At 33.3% G+C, this 18,380-nt stretch overlaps 1 pseudogene; it reads right to left on the reverse strand.

The window, feature by feature from the left end:
- Positions 1–1,448: 1,448 nt before the first annotated feature.
- Positions 1,449–10,489, reverse strand: LOC132188001 (receptor-like protein 1; annotated as a pseudogene).
- Positions 10,490–18,380: the final 7,891 nt, after the last annotated feature.

Below are 18,380 nucleotides of genomic sequence, written 5' to 3' on the forward strand. Positions count from 1 at the left end.
TTTAGATGCTCCGTGGAATTAATCTACCCCTCTTTGTGCAAATTAAATAGTAACACAATAGCAAAATAATAATCAAGCAAACCCACAAGCAAGACACCAAGATTTTTACGTGGAAAACCCTCCAATGCGAAGGTAAAAACCACGGGACCTAGTCCAGTTAAATCTTTCACTATCAACAATAATGAGTTTACAATTTGTCTTCCCTAGAGAAATATCTAGAGGTTATCACCACATCAAGAATACATGCATTCTTGGATTAAACATAAATTCATCACCCTAAAGTGGATTCCAACAAGAATAAAGAAAGATCTCACCAAGTAGGTATTAGCAACCAAGCGATTGAGAAAAAATTCCAACGATCGACACCAGTCAATACGTAGCACTCGTCGTCAGGAGCAACACTCTAAAATTGCATCAAGATCGAACCACAAACGACCTTCCAATCTCTGACGGATTTGAAAAAGGCCTAACCTTTTTTTTTTCTTCTTTTTCTTTTTCTTTTTCTTTCTCTCCTGAGCCGCACTGTTTCGCCGCACTCTTCTTTCTTTCTTCTCTCTTTTTTTTTTTTTTCTTTTGTCACGTTATATATATATATAGCACACAAAGGGTTTGAAACCCTTTGTGTTTCCTGCCACGTGGGTTGGTCCCCACATAAAGAGGGACCACCTAACAAGTCATGAGCTAACTCTAATTTGATTGCCGGGACATATACTTCATTACCAGCACCACACTCCTCATTCTTCATCTCTCAAAAAAAGAAGGCAAAAAAAAAAAAAAAAATCTCTCAGACCTTCCTCCCTCTGTTCTCTAAGAACCAGAGATGATTTTCCTATCTCCTCCTCACTCTTAAAATAAACGAGCTAATTTACGAATTTGAGAGCCTTTGACTCCAGCCGAGGGACCTCTGACGCTTTCTTTGTTTTGTAGGCACACAATTCTCACACCGGAGACGTGGTCTCCAATCTCAGCTCAACTAAGAAGATGACTGTTGAGATTGCTTGTTTTGACCCCAAAAACACTCCAACAAAACATTAATGCAGAAATTATTAATGCGTGTAAAACACCAAATTATCAATGCATACAATTATCTGTACCAGAGTCCATCACTGTCTTGAGAGTTGACTAACTGTCTTCTAATGCAAAGGATTAGACAAATTGATGCTTTTTGCACAACTACAAGTTATAATTCCAAATATAATAAATTGTTTTCCTATCTAGAAATGTTTCCACAAATCACATGAATGGAAAAGCTAAGTTTATTCATACTATTAATAATATTTCTAGCTACAAGAACAACATCCATCATCAAATGACAAGAATTATAATACAGAAGAAAGCAAGTGCAAGTGAACACCTTGTCTTATATTAGATCACAATAACAATTATTCATAATAAAATGTATTGCTATGATCACTACCATCAAAGATGTCCTTTCAATCTCAATATATCTAACGTTCTAGACGGTTTGACAATCTTTTTAAGGTATCAAAAACAGGATAATAACACTGGTACTTCAAATCTTCAATTAAATTGAAGCATCGTTGTTGCCAATAAGGATGAATATAAAGAAGACAAGATACAGTCAAGAAGAAAATAATATAAGATGCGATAAAGCTTGCAGAGAAGACTTGATGATCTACTTCATACCATTTCCCTTCACTTGCATTTGAAGATTTTGTTGGTGATCGATGTGACTCGTCTTCTCTGGTACAACTCTCTAGTGGTTGTCCACAAAGAAATGGATTTCCTTCATAACTACTGCTCCCAAATGTTCCAAACTGTGCTGCTTTCAAGTCTGGAACTTTACCCGATAAGTTGTTGTAAGCCACATTGAACACTTCTATAAAGTTCAGATCAATCAATGTTGATGGAATTTCTTCACTCAAATTGTTGTGAGAAAGGTCTAAACTCTCCAATTGGGACAAATTTGAGAATGTTTGTGGAATGGAACCTGTCAAATGATTGTAAGACAAGTTCAATGCATGAATTGAAGATAGCTTTCCTAGTTCTTGTGGGATTCTACCTTTTAGCTTGTTGCATGACAAATCCAATCCAGACATGTAATTTAGGATACCACCACGGTAGGAGCTAGACCTATATTTTGTTATAAGATCAACCTCAACTTGTTGACTATGTTCTATATCCATGTAATAGCTTTCACTTTCTGATTCTAAGAGCCTTTGGAATGTGGAAGCTAATGGGATGAACCATTTTACAAAAACATGTTCGTCATAGACAGGATAATCAGTAATAAGTATCTTTCCAAAGGACATGTTGTGAAAGCAATTTGGTATTGTCCCAGAAAGAGAGTTCATGGAAAGATCCATTATGCCGATCTTTTTTAACCAACACAGCTGATTCGGAATTATACCCCTGAAATTGTTGCCCTTCAACAAAAGGATTCTTAAGTTAGAAAGTGCACCGATTTCATTTGGGATCTTGCCAAAAAAGTTGTTACCTCTAAGGTCCAATGTCAAAAGAGACGATGAATTGAAAACAGCTTTTGGTATTGGTCCTGTAAGTTTGTTTCCTTGCAAAAGTAGGTGCTCAACATGTTGTAGATTCAAACAAGAAGGTAATGATCCGGAAAGTGAGTTATGAGAAAGGTCTACAAATTCAAATGAACCTAGTTCACAAGGAAGACGACCTCGAAAAGAATTTTTGCTCACGATTAGAGTCCTCAAATTTGTCATATTTCCTATCCATTCAGTAATTGTTCCTGACATGCTGTTGTTGCTAATATCAAAAGATCTTAGGATAGTCCCTTGCAAGGATACAACTGATAGAGTACCTGTAAACTGATTGTCGTTTAATTTCAAAGTACGCAAAGATTCCAGATTGAAGTGGTTTGAGAAAAGTTCACCATTAAACCGATTATTGCCTAAATTCAAAGCTTCCAAGGAGGTGCAATTGGCTACCAATTCCATTGGTAACTCTCCCGAGAAATAATTAAAGGACAAGTCCAAGTTCTCCAATTTACTCATCTCACCAATTGAAGATGGAAGATAACCTTCAAACTGATTTCGGGAAAGATTTAGAACTCGTAGTTCTTTATTGTTTTCAAGCAACCAAATGGGGAAGCTTCCTTTCAACTTATTGTGAGACAAATCAATTATTTTCAATTCTCGCTGGTCAAAGAGAAACTTAGGAATGTTTCCTGTGAGCTTGTTCAAATTACAGTTAGATAATACAAGGACCTTTAACTGAAACGAGAGGCCCCAACCTGCAGATTTTTCAGTTTCTATCTCAAGCTTGTTGCCTTCACTCCCCAATAGAATCACCTTAAGCTTAGAGTGATTAGCAAATATGTTGAATTGGAATAGATCCTCAAACTGATTATACCTGAGGTCAATGTACTCAAGTGATGTGGGGCTGGCTATCAGATATGAAGAGATGTTTCCAACGAATCGATTGCTAGATATATCTAACAATCTAAGAGATGTCATATTGTTTAGGCATGTTGGAAGGATCCCTTCAAGCAAATTATCATAAAGTTCTAACTCTTCAAGCTTCTTCAGTGCGCACAACTCTGTCAAAAGGAATAACATTAGAAATTTATATCCTAATTATATTCCACTCTAAGAATCAACAAGAAAAATAAGGTTTTAAATACGGGATTTTTGAAAACAAAAAAATAACAAAGAGTGAATGGTCAATTGTTAAGTTAAATCAACCATGGTCCTTCACCTTTTCTCACATTCTTAATCAATTGTAAATAATTAATTACATAGGTAAGACTAACAAATTATATACACTTGATTTTATAGTTGATTCATACCTTCAGGTAAAGTGCCATTGAGCTGATTCTTAACTAATGATATAGCCTTTAATGAAGAAAGTGTTCCGATACATGGAGAAATACTTCCAGTCAAAGAATTTCCACTCAAATCTAAAATCTCCAGCCTACTGAAATTAGACAAACCTACCACAAAGTGAACAGAGATAAAGTACGCATACCGACCAATAATAAATAGAAATTCTATTTCAATTGCAACTTTGAAAGTAAATGCCAAATTTTTTACTCGTGATTGGTAGGCGTTCATCAAGTCAATTATTAGAATGAATTAAGAGTCCTAGTCCTTATTGGTATAATTTAAGAGTCCTACTTGCATTAATAATTCTCTTTGGAACCTATTAGTATTGAAGAAGTATGCTTGAGAAAATTATCTCCTTTGGATGGGAAGAGTGTGTGTACATGAAGGCAAGGCGTTTGCCCGAATCAAAGAGAACTAGTAAGCCCATTTACCATGACATGTAAGTACATGAAGGCATTAGGAAAAAATCTTGACTTGTTCAAAGTAGGAGTTGATGGTGAAAGAGAATATGTTCTTCTTCTTTTTTTGTTTGGCGCATAAAAGTAGAAAGAAGAAAAAAAAAAAAAAAAAAAAAGGTCAAACGAGAAGGACAAGGAGTTTTGTTAAAGAAGAAACAAGGCCGCTTGAGTCTTTAAATGGCATCTGACAATGCCTCAGTTATTGTGCTTTTTTCAGTATTTATTGTTGTTAATTGGTTTTCTTCTCTAGTAGTTTAGTTTCAGAATTTTATGAAAATGTTAAGATACTAACTCTTTTATTATCATATGAGTATTAACATGATGTGGAGCTTATTCATCGTAAAGGATCAAAACAATTAATAAAGAAAAATGCAACAAATATCAATAAATAAGTTTCATATTTTGTTAGTACTAATCTTTTAGTAAAAGAGTTAGTACCCCTAGCATTTTTTGAATTTTATTCTAGAACGAGGAAATTTTTAGGAGAAACAAATGATGTAAACATAATTTTTTGGTCTTGGAAGGGTTGTGTTAGAGTTTAACATGGAGTTTGATTTCGATTATTTCCAGTGAGTTAATAGAGTTAGTCTTAGTCAAGTAATTAGATGATTTAAGAGTCCTATTTGGATTAATAATTCTCTTTGTAACAAATAAGTAGTGTTAAGAATATTATTGAAGAAGTATGCTTAAGAAATTATCTTCAAAGCTGAAATGAGAGTTAAAATGGTAGAGTAATGGTATAATGGTTTATCTTGAGAGTAAACTAGTTGACTTTTATATAAAATGGAACAATTTAATATGTACCCTTTTTTTTTTTTTTTTTTCTAAAATGCAAATACTAATTAGTTTTTTTTTTTTTTTTTTCTTATCTCAAGGAGTGTTTAATCACTATTTAAAAACTTAGGTAACTATTTGTCCAAACTTCAAAGCACAAGGACCAAAAAAACATTTATCCCTCAAACTTAAGTATCTGTCATTACCTCAGATTGTTAGGGGGCCATCAAAATTATTCTCACTTAAATCCAACCTCTCCAAGTTTTCAAAAGCCGATAATTCTGCATAAAACAAAACATAGAAAATTTCAAACATGATGGAAAGTTTCTATAACGTAATACGGAAGATCAACATACCTTTGGCAGGAAAGGATCCTCCTATATGATTCCAAGCAAGATTCAAATTCTTAAGAGATTTGACTGCACTCAATGATTCAATGATGCTTTGGTCGAAATTGTTTTCCCTAAGATCTAAGGTCTCCAATCTTGACAAGTTTTCAAAACCTGTAATAGATCTATTTCTTTAAAAAAAATAAAAAATCTGGCTACTCTAGTGTTATAGTCAGCAAGAAACCGTAAGCTGGTTAATTAAATGGTAAGTATAGCCTCATATGCAATGTTGATTATAATGTAGGACATTCAAGAACACAACTTTCTTTGGATATTTCTAACATGATAGACATTCAAGAACAATTGATGTGATTCAAGACAAACATCAACATAATGGGATGCAGCAATACAGTCTCGTAATGTTTTACCCTATTCTTGTAATTATCTTCTATGAGCTAGTTTGGCGGCTTCTATTTTTCATTTGTTATCGAGTACTGTAGACTAACTGCAATACTGATAACAACATATGGAACCTTAACTATTTAGGATTTTTGTATTGAATATTAGTGATTGATTGAGTTACAATGAACATCAGCCCAATCCTACACTTCAGTTGCAATTGAAATTGATATTCTCTTGATCGCAAACTGTATAACCTATGTGGTGGTTTTCTTTTTTGGTAATCAAGACTTTATAAATATATAATCTTGCCTTTTATTGCCTTGAGGGTGAGTGTCATATATATATATATATATATATAAGATAGATTTATGTGTAAATTGGAACAAAGAAGAATATGGTATAATTTTCCATTATTTTGCTTGGGGAAGAAATCTATATAACGTTTCCTAAAATCTTTGAGCAGTAAAAATTTGAAAATAAAAAACAAAAAAAAATAAAACAGAGGTTTGAATGCGGATATGTTATAAACTAAATAAGTAGTTTAGTAGAAATATGAAAGATGAGAGTAAAGTGTGGTTATGAAGTTATTGAAAATTTCAAACTTAAGTCTCTCTCTCTCTCATTACCTTGGATTGTTGGGGAGCCATTGAGCTCATTAAAACTTAAATCCAATATCTCCAAGTTTTCAAAAGCCGATAATTCTACATAAAACAAAACATGGAAAATTTCAAATATCATTGGAAGTGCTTGCAGTTTTTATAAAGTAATACTAAAGATCAACATATGTACTTTTGATTGGAAATGATCCTTCTATGGAATTCCAAGCAAGATTCAGATTCTTAAGAGATTTGAGTGCAGGCAATGATTCTATGATGCTTCTGTTTAAACTGTTCTTACTAAGATCTAAGGTCTTCAAGTTCGCCAATCTTGAGAAGCTTTCAAAACCTATAGTAGACCTATTAAAAAAGAGAGGAAAAAAAAAAAGAAGAAGCAAGTATGCAATTCGTAGTATTTAGAGGAAAAATATTTTTTTTTTACAGCTTACTAACTAGATATGCACAATTCAAACTGTTGTGAGTGTTGAGTCTCACATTGAAAAAATATAAAAGAAAAGTGTACTTAATATACTTAAGTAGACCTTAGCCCATCAACCTAGGCTTTTAGGTTAGAGTTGTGTTCAACTATGTATATTAATGTACACCGCGAGACACTCGTAAAAAGATTCACAAGTGAGAGGGAGATTATTGTGAGTGTTGAGTCTCACATTTAGAAAATATAAAAGAAAATAGTACTTAATATACCTAAGTCGACCTTATCTCATCAGCTTAGACTTTTAGGGTAGAGTTGTGTTCAACTATGTATATTAATTTACTGTAAAAACTCTATTTATCTCAGACACAAACTTCTGCACAACCATTTATCTCCAGACACAAACTTCTGCACAACATCACTTGATAATCACAAGTACTATTTAGTGATAAATTTAAATCCAAAATATATGTTCAGCTTTAGGGGAGTTTTTTTTAATTTTTTTAATTTAATTTAATTTTTTTATTTTTAGGGGATATAAGTTCACTAGTAAGAGATAAGAAAGAAGTGAATAATTACGGACAAAAGTACAATTAATAAAGAAGCTTTGAAATGATGATGATAAATATAAAGGGAAGAAGGGTAGCAATAGTAGATTACCTGCAATTGTTTTCCACGTTTCCAAATTATTTTTTGCAAGACTCAATTTCTTAAGGGACGCAAGTCGACTTAGAGATGGTATAATGCTATAATCAAAGGAATTAGAACCAAGGTTCAATATCTCCAATTTTGGAAGTAGTGCTAGCCTTTTAAAACCTGGAAGAAAATGATTGGAAGACAAAAAAAGAACTCCATCTTATGCTTCAATTATAAAATTTCAAGATTAATTTGATAGAAATATTCTATTTCAAAATGGTTTACATACTCTAGCTTGAACCTTATGATTGATGCTTATAACCTATGGTTAAATGACTCTCTCCATATAGAATAGAGCACTTGACTTGTAGTGCTTTTTACTTTTAATTTTTGGTAGTAAATTGGACTTTTTTTTTCTTTTTCTTTTTTCATTTATTCTTATTGATCATCCAAGATTCGTCACAGTGTCTGGAGTTAATCGTTAATTGAAAGTAAACGACATTATTCATCAAATGAAAAGTGTGAATTTTGACATTTTCAATATCACAAGTTGAACTCAACTAAACTGAATAACTACTACTTGATGTTAGACATGGGCGGCTCAATGAAAAATTGAAGTTTAAGGCAATAAAATTAAATTAAGACATTTTGAATTTTAAAATATTAATATAATAAATTTTTATATTATATTAATATTTTTGCAAGCACTATCAAATTCACAGAACAAACCACCACATTTATGACTGTTATCTAATGTGATGCTTAACCATTCAGACCTCCAAGGCCGAAGAAGGTCCCCGGATCTTATGAATAAAATTAAAACTATAATAAATTGCCATCCGCCAAAAAGTTTTGAGAAGAGAGGTTGAGTGGGTTTTCATAATTTCCGATCCCTTGAGGAATTACAAAAAATTAAACGAGTATCATTCAATTTGGTGCAAATAAAGCTGGAGTTTAGGTAATTGCTTTATGTGAGAGAGAGAGAGAGAGGAAAAAAAAATTAAAAGCTTAAAGAGTTTTACTACAGAACCCGAAAACTGAGCTAAAACTATATTTAAGACGATATAAAATGAGCTATTTAAAATAAGGATCATTTAAGAGTTGAGATTTTTGGCTGCCTCAAGCGTGGACATTCTTTTTTCTTTTTTTAATTTTTTATTTTAAATTGAAGAAGAGAGATATTAAAGGAAAATTCAAATTTGGGATATTAGCACTAAATTTGAGGTATTAGCACTAAATTTAGTATGAAAAAATCTCTTTTAAGTGATACCATCTCTAAAGAGTTAACCTTCCACCCTTAGGTTTTAGTTTTAAATCCAAAAATAAATTTTGAGGTTTTAGAAACTAAATATTAATTCATAAAAATTTAACAAAAACAAAACAAAAACAAAATCTAGCAGGACTAGAAAGAGAGAGATTTTTCTACAATTTTTTTTTTTTTTTTAATAAAGCCATATCAGACTTTGGCAGACACTTGTCTGACTCTTAGCAGCCTAATAGCAGGACTCATCATTTAAATATAATTTTACAGTTTATATCAACTGCTTAATTCTAATATATATAATCCAATTTTTTTTTTTAACACGTTGAGAATTTAATTTTGATAAATTAATTTTAGGATGATATATAATTCAGAATCACACGGGACACCCATGATTCAACAAAAAAAAAAACCAATAATAAAACTTTAGAAATTAATATTTGTAATTATCTTTATCATTGTTAAAGAGGTAAATCCGACCCCTACAATTCTTAAATCTTAATTTTATCACGGAAGAGAACAAAAGGGCTCAAGGATATCTTTTCGCTTTTTATTTCTTTTTAGGTGGAGGGGTAATTAGACTGAAGACGTTCAAAAGCCATCTTTTCAACGTGAGCTCGTTTGGGTTTGTGATTTTTTTTTTCCTATTCTACTAAACTGAATATAAAATTGTAAATATCAAAGAGAAAAAATAGTTGAGATTGAGAGTGACTTCTATAAGGAGATGGTGTAAACCCACCCCTTTGTGCCCACCACTTATCAAGTGACACCTAATCATTTTAGAATAAACCTAAGTTTAAGGAAAAAACACTACCACACTAGATTATTCCACCTAAACTTTAAAAAATTAATTTTATTTAAAAATAAAAAATAAAAATTGATGGGGTGGCCGGCGAGCCACCCTCAGCAGTTCTCCATATTCTAAAAAAAAAAAAAAAAAAAAAAAATGCTATATAATCTCGTGTTTTTGTTCTTATTTGAGTTTGCGCTATAATCCTAAGTGGCAGCTGCTTATTGGTGGGTACAAAGGAGCTAGTTTATAGAAGTTATTCTGGTTGAGATTATATGTTTGGTTTGTTTGAATAATATAAAATTTTGAATTGAGTTGAGTGTTAGTAGTGCCAAATCAACTAAAAAAAGAGAAAAAAAAGCTCAGAAAATTGCAAATATCAAGGAGAAAAAAGAGTTGTAATATCTGAAAAACAAGGGCGTTTGACGAATTAAGATCCTCTACCATTTAAATATCGAGTTTGTTATATTTGAGAGATATTTTGTCTTCTCAAAAGGTAAAAGAACAAAAATACTTTTCAAATATAACGAACTGAAAAATGATTAGAGTTCCGCGGCTGACAACATACCTTGATTTGGTAGGCAACCACTGATTGCATTGTCGGAGAGATTAAGACTTGTGAGCTCCTTGAAAGGCACCAACAGGGACACGTTTAGCGACCAATTCTTCTCATCTTCATGTACAGGATCTCCATACATATCAGTAGTATTGTCAGGTAAAAAAGGAGATTGGTTTAAGTTGTCGAGGGAAAGCTTGATGACGTGAGCGGTGGTGGAGTTGCACGTGACTCTCTCCCATCCACAACAATTACTCTTTGCGTCGTCGATCCATGATAGAAGAAGGGGGTAATGTCCATTAATAATATTGGATTTCAGAAACGCCTTCAACTCCAACAGAGCAATCCTCTCTTCGTGGAAGCAGGCTGCGTGCTGATGAAATTGAAGAAACACAAGTAAACTCCACAGCAAGGCTTTCAGTAAAGGTGTGTGCGCCATTGACAAAAATTGTTTCATTGATTTGTAGGTAAACCAGCTTCTTCCTTTGCACACTAAAGGGAAAGCTCAATGTAAAATTCAAAGAAATATGGTCATTATATATAGAAGTTTGAGAGCTGGAAGGTGGGTGGTGGGCATACAATTGATTTGAATTAAAATACTATGTTTTCATTTTATTGTATTTAATGTTTTTACCTGATGTGTCAAATTTATATTAAATGTTGTAAAAGAAAGTTTTGACCCAATCATAATAGAAGGAGGCTCTAAAAAATAATAAAGATGTATCAAAAGTTTCTTTGAAAATTAGAAAGTTATACTATATATCACCATATAAATGTTGGGGGCCCCTAATTTTCGCATTGACGTGGATTGATGACTTGGAAAAACATTTCCAATAAGACATTGAAGTCAAGTCGTCTTTGGATATGATGAACCGGAGTTCAACTTGTTTATTCTTCTTTCCTATCAACGGAAGTGGATTAATGTGGTATAAAGTTTTGAATTTTTCTGTATTGAAAAATAAAAAAGTTTTATGTTGTAGTTATTTTTTTATTTAAATAGAAATAAAATGTGAAAGATATGATATAAAATGTTAATAATATTATATAAAAAGTTATTAATGTGATCGAGAATGTCTTGATGGTTATTTTTATGAGAAAAAGTGGTGTGAACAGTAAAAAAAATGACAAAATGATTTGCTAACATTCCGTCCATTTTTTTAATGGAGATTCACGTCAACGCAGTTGTACTAGATGAATCTTTAATATTTATTGAAACATTAAAATATAAAAATAATTTAAAAAAAAAACATTAAGACGTTTTTTCTTTTCATTTCTTTGGCCTTTTTCCCAATGGTTACTTTCTTTCTATGAACCACATAATTTCCCCATAAATCCGACCAAATGGAGAGGATCCTTCTCGTTCATTCTCTTCCCTCAACATTAAGTGCCAAATACCGTTATCTTTCATCTACATCTATTGCGGAAATGGATCCTCTCCATTTCAGCTACATCTATTGCGGAAATGGATTCTCTCCAATTCGGAAATGGATCCTCTCCATTTTGGAGAGGAGCCATTTAGGCAAATTGGTGTAAAAATGAAGATAAAAAATATCCTTATATTTTAAGAGAAGAACAATTATATCCCACTATTTTACCTAAATAGCTTCTCTCCATTTCATTTGAAATGGAAACAATCCATTTCCATCCACTACGGTCCGTAATTTCCAAAAAAAAATCTCCCTACTCAAGACTTTCAAATTTGATCCAAACCATTCATAATTCTTACAACTCCAGATTTTCAAAGTTTGATACACCAAGGGTCCACCCAACCGACTCTCACAATCCCGATTTTAAGGATGGGGAAAAACAGTAAACCCAACTCAGATAGATAGAGGAGCTTGGAGAATGGATCGTAATATAAATCACTAATAAGATGAATAATTTGTTTTAACGAAGTTAGAATGTGCAGAACAAAAACTGTAATGGAAAGTTGAACCGAATTCAAGAGAAGACAACAAAAAGAAAAACGAACCCTTAGTTGTTGAAGTAATATACCCGTTAGTTTTGATATTTTCATATATATTGCAATGTTCATTTGAATAAATATTATTAATTCATTAGATATGATAAGTGCTATTATATATTAATCTTGTGAAGTTGTTGAACCCTATCTATATCCTCGTGTCTTGGGGGTATTCTTTCTTATAAGTTGTTGAAATCTAATATTTTTCCTATCTTGAAATTGAGAGCTCTTCTTTGGGGTTCAATAATTATGATATGGTATGGAGGGGCTGATTGCCGTGTTTGAAGGCTGAAGTCGGTGGCTAGAGTCAGTCTTCTAAACTAGGGACCCTTCCCCTTAGTTTCCACTCTGATCATATGAATTGGTGGTCCATTTTGTTACAGTGATGTGCCTCCATTTATTCCAGCACCTCCAGACTTTTTTTTTTCCAAATCTGTGTCACCTTAAATGAAAAATGACCTCTACTGCTCCCCCTCCCTACCCAAGTCAAGGTAAATTAATTGTCCCCTCCTTGTGAGTCTGTGACCCTGTCTAGAGGCCTATTTTTTTTTTTTTTTGTTTTTTACTTCTTTGTTATACTTTTTTCATAAACTTTCCCATCAACTAAACCAAGAAAAAAAAAAAAAAAGCATTTGAGTTATTGTTAAATTATACCATCTTTTCCCTGTGAAGTTTTTATTTTATTTTTATTATTAGTTATCTATGTCATCGTGTGTTCTTGATTGGTATTCTTTCTCATAAGTTGTTGAAATCTAATATTTTACTTATCTTCAAATTGAGATCTCTTTCTTGTGGTCCTTATTTGGTCTAATAATTATTGCACGGAGGATTGATTGCCGTGTTAGAAGGTTGAGGTCAATGGCTCGTGACAGTCTTTCGAACTAGGGACCCTTCGTAATGCGAGCCTAACTGAGGAAGAATAGGCATTATTGGTGACATTTCATGTTATTATTTATTAGTGATCACATTAGCATAAATTGTGAAATAAATTTTTTTTTAATTCGAACGTTTACTTTACCAAAATCGTCATGAAATATAAAAATGAAAATCTGGACGAATTCTATTCCAATTAGTACTAGGTTTTCTTCCTATTTCAATTAGTTCTAGGTTTTCTAGTAGTTTATATATAGGAACTGCTATACACAAAAATGTAAGGATTTCTACATTAGAATACCATGTGCTAAGAAATGTAAGGATTTCTACATTAGAATACCATGCGTTAGGGTTGGTCTCTTTTAAAGTAAAAGGTCCTGCCTTCATTACATCATAGATTGTGAACAATATCAAGAAGCTAATCGGAGGTTCCGGTTAAGGAGGTACACTACAAGAATATTGTCGAGCTAGGAGACTTGCGTGAAGCTTCTTGTTCCGATAGAGTCTAGGATTTGCAAAGCGTTGTAAGTTTTCGTGTACCTGTAATTGAACACCACAACCATAGATGTCTTTTAAAATCATTATTGGATTAGCATCCAATAAAGATTCATCTCATATCCAATGGTTATTTTAAAAGTCGCATATGGGTGTGAAAAAACGGGTGTGAAGAGGTGGGAGTAAGTGTAGCATTACTCCTCTAAAAAAAAAAAAAAAAAGAATAAAAAAAAAAAATGTAGCATTACTCCAAAGGCCTAAGTTAATGGGCTTGGGTCCACTTATACATATTAAGTACTATTTTTCTTTATACATTCTCATTGTATGATTCAACACTTATAAGTGCACTTACAACAATCTGCCTAATGGTTAAACCATCTCTTTGATAGTACCAAACCACCCATGAAACAGTTTGATGCGGTTTAGCTATCTAAAACAACATGATAGTGTGCCAGGCATTCCTCAAATTTATTTATTTATTTATTTTAATTTAAATTTGAATCCTTACTAGGAATAATATGCAGTCCTCTAACCCTCACTCCGAAAATATGTAGACTAAAAATTTGCTTGCAAAATACCGTCCTCTTTCAGCTACATCAATTGCCCCTTTGAAAGTACCATTCATTTGTCACCCTTATTAATCAATCCCCTCCAATATTGAATCTAAATCCTTGTGCAATTAATGCCCACCTACCAATACACATTTTCCAACTGAACCCTTTTAATCTTAACCTTCCAATCACTCCAAATTTAATCCAAACTATCCATAATTCTTATAACTCAAGACTTTCAAGTCATTGGAAAATATGTAATGCATTAAAACATGAATACCCCTTAATTTCCACTCTGACATGGTTTGGTGGCCTCAATTTCCACGTTACAGTGATGTTCCCACCCAAGTCAAGGTAAATTAACTGTCCCCTCCTTGTGACCCTGCCCACAGTCCTATCCACAACAACTATAATTTTTTTAATTTCTTTATTTTTTTAAAAATTTCTTTGTTATACTTTTTTCATATACTTTCACATCAACTGAACCAAGAAAAAAAAAGAAAAAGAAAAAAAAGAAAGCAATTGAGTTATTGTTAAATTATACCATCTTTTCCTTATCAAAAGATAAAAGATGTATAAGTTTAACGACGTCACTTATTAAAATTTAAAGGTGTAATTACAAATTAAGTAATGATTAAGATAGCTAAAATATACTTTTCCGTAGAAAATAATAACAAACTATCTACTAATACTAAGTAAGTAAACTATCTACTAAGCAATTAAGCCTTTAACATCTTTAAATAGAGTAACAGTTAGGAGTTATTGGTTAAAATCCCTAACTGTAACCACTTAGGCGGTTAAGCGGTGGTTATATATATAAGCGGTTAGTGGTTAGCGAATTTTTCTAAACCTAAAACACATAACTAAACTGAACTCATAATAGTATCATAGATGTCTCAATAATTAACAAACTAATTATTATCCCACAAGGAAGAAATACTAGAAACGGAACTAGCATGAGCCTAACATTCGTGACAAATTTTGATTCTTGGGAAAGAACTGAAGAAGTATATACGACACACCTCCTTAGCAAAAACCATCAACCTTCTCTATGCTCTTTCCTTTGATGCAAAAACTGAGGTTTCTGTTTAACTCCAGATTTAAAGATCTACGACCGAACATGCAAAAAGGAACTAACAACCTAACAAACTAACAAACTAAAAACTGAAATGAATTGAACTAAATTAAATTATATTAAACTAACTAAACACAACATCGCATTGTCACTTTGACCGTCTGAGTTAACGTCTTTGATTAACGGAAGGGGGGGCTTTGGGCACAAAATGGTAGTTTGATGAGGTTGGGCAGTAAGGTTGTTAGTTCATGGAGGCAAAGTGACACTGCGTTGTAGTTAATGGTGGGAAAATGTAATTACCCATTTTATTTCTTTAAAACATGGGGTAAAGAGATTTGGTGTAATTAGGCTTGGGATAAAACTTAGAGGCCCAATGAGCATAAATGGAACACATAAGACCAAGGAATATTCACTTGGCCTATGTATTTGAGATAATGAGTAAGGCATGTGGTAAAACCTAGGCCTAGTTCTAGGGCATGGGAACGCATGGCCTGAGAAGATTCTCTCCTTGGGCCATACGGCCATTAGAAGAGTGGAGGCTAGGGTTTTTCCTAGCCCTAGCCACTCCCCTATAGGAATCCTAGTTTGACTATGTCTTTTGATGCTCTTTCTTCCCACATTGCTTAAATCTAATTCTATGTCTCCTTGATAAGCCTACAAATAGAGAAGAGCCTATGCTCTCAAATCACTAAATTCAATCTATCAAGTTCTCTTAATAGTTCTTTGTGTTAACTCACGAAAAACAAAAATTTAAGATATGAAGAGCCAAGTAAGAGCACACATTCTCTTGGTTATTACTAGTCATTGGTGAGAAGATCTAGAAGTCTCTACATCCTTAAGATCTATTGTGTTCTTGAAGAAAGAAGAACTTGTTCTTTGTGTTCTTTAAAAATAAGAAATTGTTTTTCGTGTTCTTGAACAAGAAAGAATATGTTCTTGGGGAAGCAAAAAGAATTTTTCCCAAAGCCAGTAATGGCCGCTAATATCCAAGTAAGTGTTCTTTAAAATTTAATTTTAAATAGCAATTATTCTTCGTAAAGGATCTTGCCATGAGAATTCGATTCCTTCCACTGCACAAATATCTGATTTGCAATCCTATTCTCAACAACTTCATCTCGGGACTTACGACTTAGCGCATCTGCCACAACATTAGCTTTACTAGGATGGTAAAACATTTGGCCATCATAATTCTTTTTCACCTCTAACGACCTTCTCTGTCTAATATTTAGATCCTTCTGTCTGAAGATATATACTTGAGAGTGTTAAGTGCTAAAATATTCATATTTTTAGCCCTTAACTTACATGTTTTAATCCTCTAGTTTTAGTTAATTTATGTCATTTTCGTTATTTTATGTGTTTTCCTTGATTTCTTAGGTCATTGGAAGAAAAAGAAGCAATCTCCAAAGTTTTGGACTTAAAAAGAGTTATTTTGGAAATTGGGAGGCTCTGGTAGAGCGATCGACTGTAGGGGAGCTGCGATCAAGCGCACTACAGGCGATGACCACAATGCACAAAGCACCCACGATCGAGCGCAAGCACAAGGAGGATCGATCATAGACCTGCAATCGATCACACACGAGCTGCGATCGAGCGCACCCGTGCATGATGGCCAAGTCAGTCGCCAGCCTTAATAAGGAAAGAGCAACTTTTAGGGATTTGTAGCTTAGTGTGAATTGGGGCTTAAACCTTATGATTTTTAGGGGTTCTAGAGTATTCCTAAAGGCCTATAAATAGACCCTTAAGCCTCTAGAATAAAAATACTTTCCAAGGAGAAGAATTGGAGCTCTTCAAGTTCAAGTTCCGGGTTTATTCTTTTCCTTTCTCTTATTTTATTTTATGAAGATGTTTAACATCAAACTTATGTGTAACTAATTTATTTAGTAGAGCTAGATTGAAGCTCTAGTTATGTTTAGTTGATATTCAATATTGGCGCCCTTGTGATGATCTTGTTGTGATATCTAAATTGATTAATTCCTATTTTCATGAATTCCTCATATGTGTGTGCCTGATCAGCATATGCATGTGGTATGGACTAGTTAGTTAAATCAATTTGGATGACCGAGTTCTGGGTTTAATAAAAGTAACAAAAGAAATCCACACCGGGTTCTTGGGTTAATCAACACGGGGAACCGAGAGTAGACGCCCATGCCCTAGGCCTCATGTGTTTGTCGATTTTCACAGTTTTATGCTTTGTTAAAGAACAACTTAGTAGACACCCATGCTAAATCCTTTAAGAAAGAAAAGAATTAGAGTAGCACCCATGCCTAATTCGTTGCTTAGGGAAATCAATAGCTTAAGGAGTAGACACCAATGCCCTTAGGTTGACAAACATTAGATATTCATAACATGATCAAAACATTGGCATATTGATATATTAGCTAAATATAATTAGTGGTGGATATCAAAGCCCTACCCTTTTATCATTATCAACTCACTTCCAATCTTTGTTTTAGTTTACTTTTGGAATTAATTTTAAACAAAATTCAGCAATCCTTATGGGAGTGACCCCGTACTTGCACCCTATACTATTGTGTTGACCTCGTGCACTTGCGAGTAAAACATCCAATTATTTGCCTATTAATTTAGGTAGGTAATTGTGACAACAAGTTTTTGGCGCCGTTGCCGGGGATTGCGGCGAATTTTGTTTAGAATTATTTTCCTTTACTTGTGTTATTTTAATTTTCAATTTTGGTTTTTTACTTTAATTTATTTTTGTTTTAATTTTTTTTTTCTATTTTTCTAGTTTTTTTCCGCAGTTCCTGTTTTACCTCTGGAGGTGCGCTCAAGCGCCCAACCAGGGCGATCGAGCGCACCAGTGAGATTGAGCGCACATGGTGCGATCGATCGCACATCCAGAGAGCAGCACAGTTATTGCACTACTTATATATCTGATTTTTTTTCTTTTCTTTCATGCAGGGACAGTTGAGTCTGCATCTTTGTAAGTTTTATTTTCAATTTTGTTTTTATTTTCCCTTTTTAATTTTAACTTTTTGTTATTTTATTTTTAAATTTCACATATGTGGGGAGGCAGTCCGAAGCCCCATGAACCATGTTTTTTATGCCATGACCCTTATCACCATGTTAGAGAATGTCTTATAATGAGACAAATTTCTAACAAATTTAATGGGCATAAGAACACATCGTTCTTTAGACTAGGGAATGGCCGCTATTTTGATTCCTGTAACCCAACATGGAGCCAACAATCCAATCTCTCATGGCAAGCTCAAGCTTCCGGAATTCATGCTCAACAATCTCATGGACTGCAACATCACTCATCTCAGCAATTCTATGGTCATGCATATTCCTCTCAATCAGCTCCACAACAGCAATGTTAGGCTGAACCACCTTCTCTTATAGATATGATAAATACATT

Source organism: Corylus avellana, chromosome ca7 (genome assembly GCF_901000735.1).
Source record: "Corylus avellana chromosome ca7, CavTom2PMs-1.0".
Classification (NCBI taxonomy): Eukaryota; Viridiplantae; Streptophyta; class Magnoliopsida; order Fagales; family Betulaceae; genus Corylus; species Corylus avellana.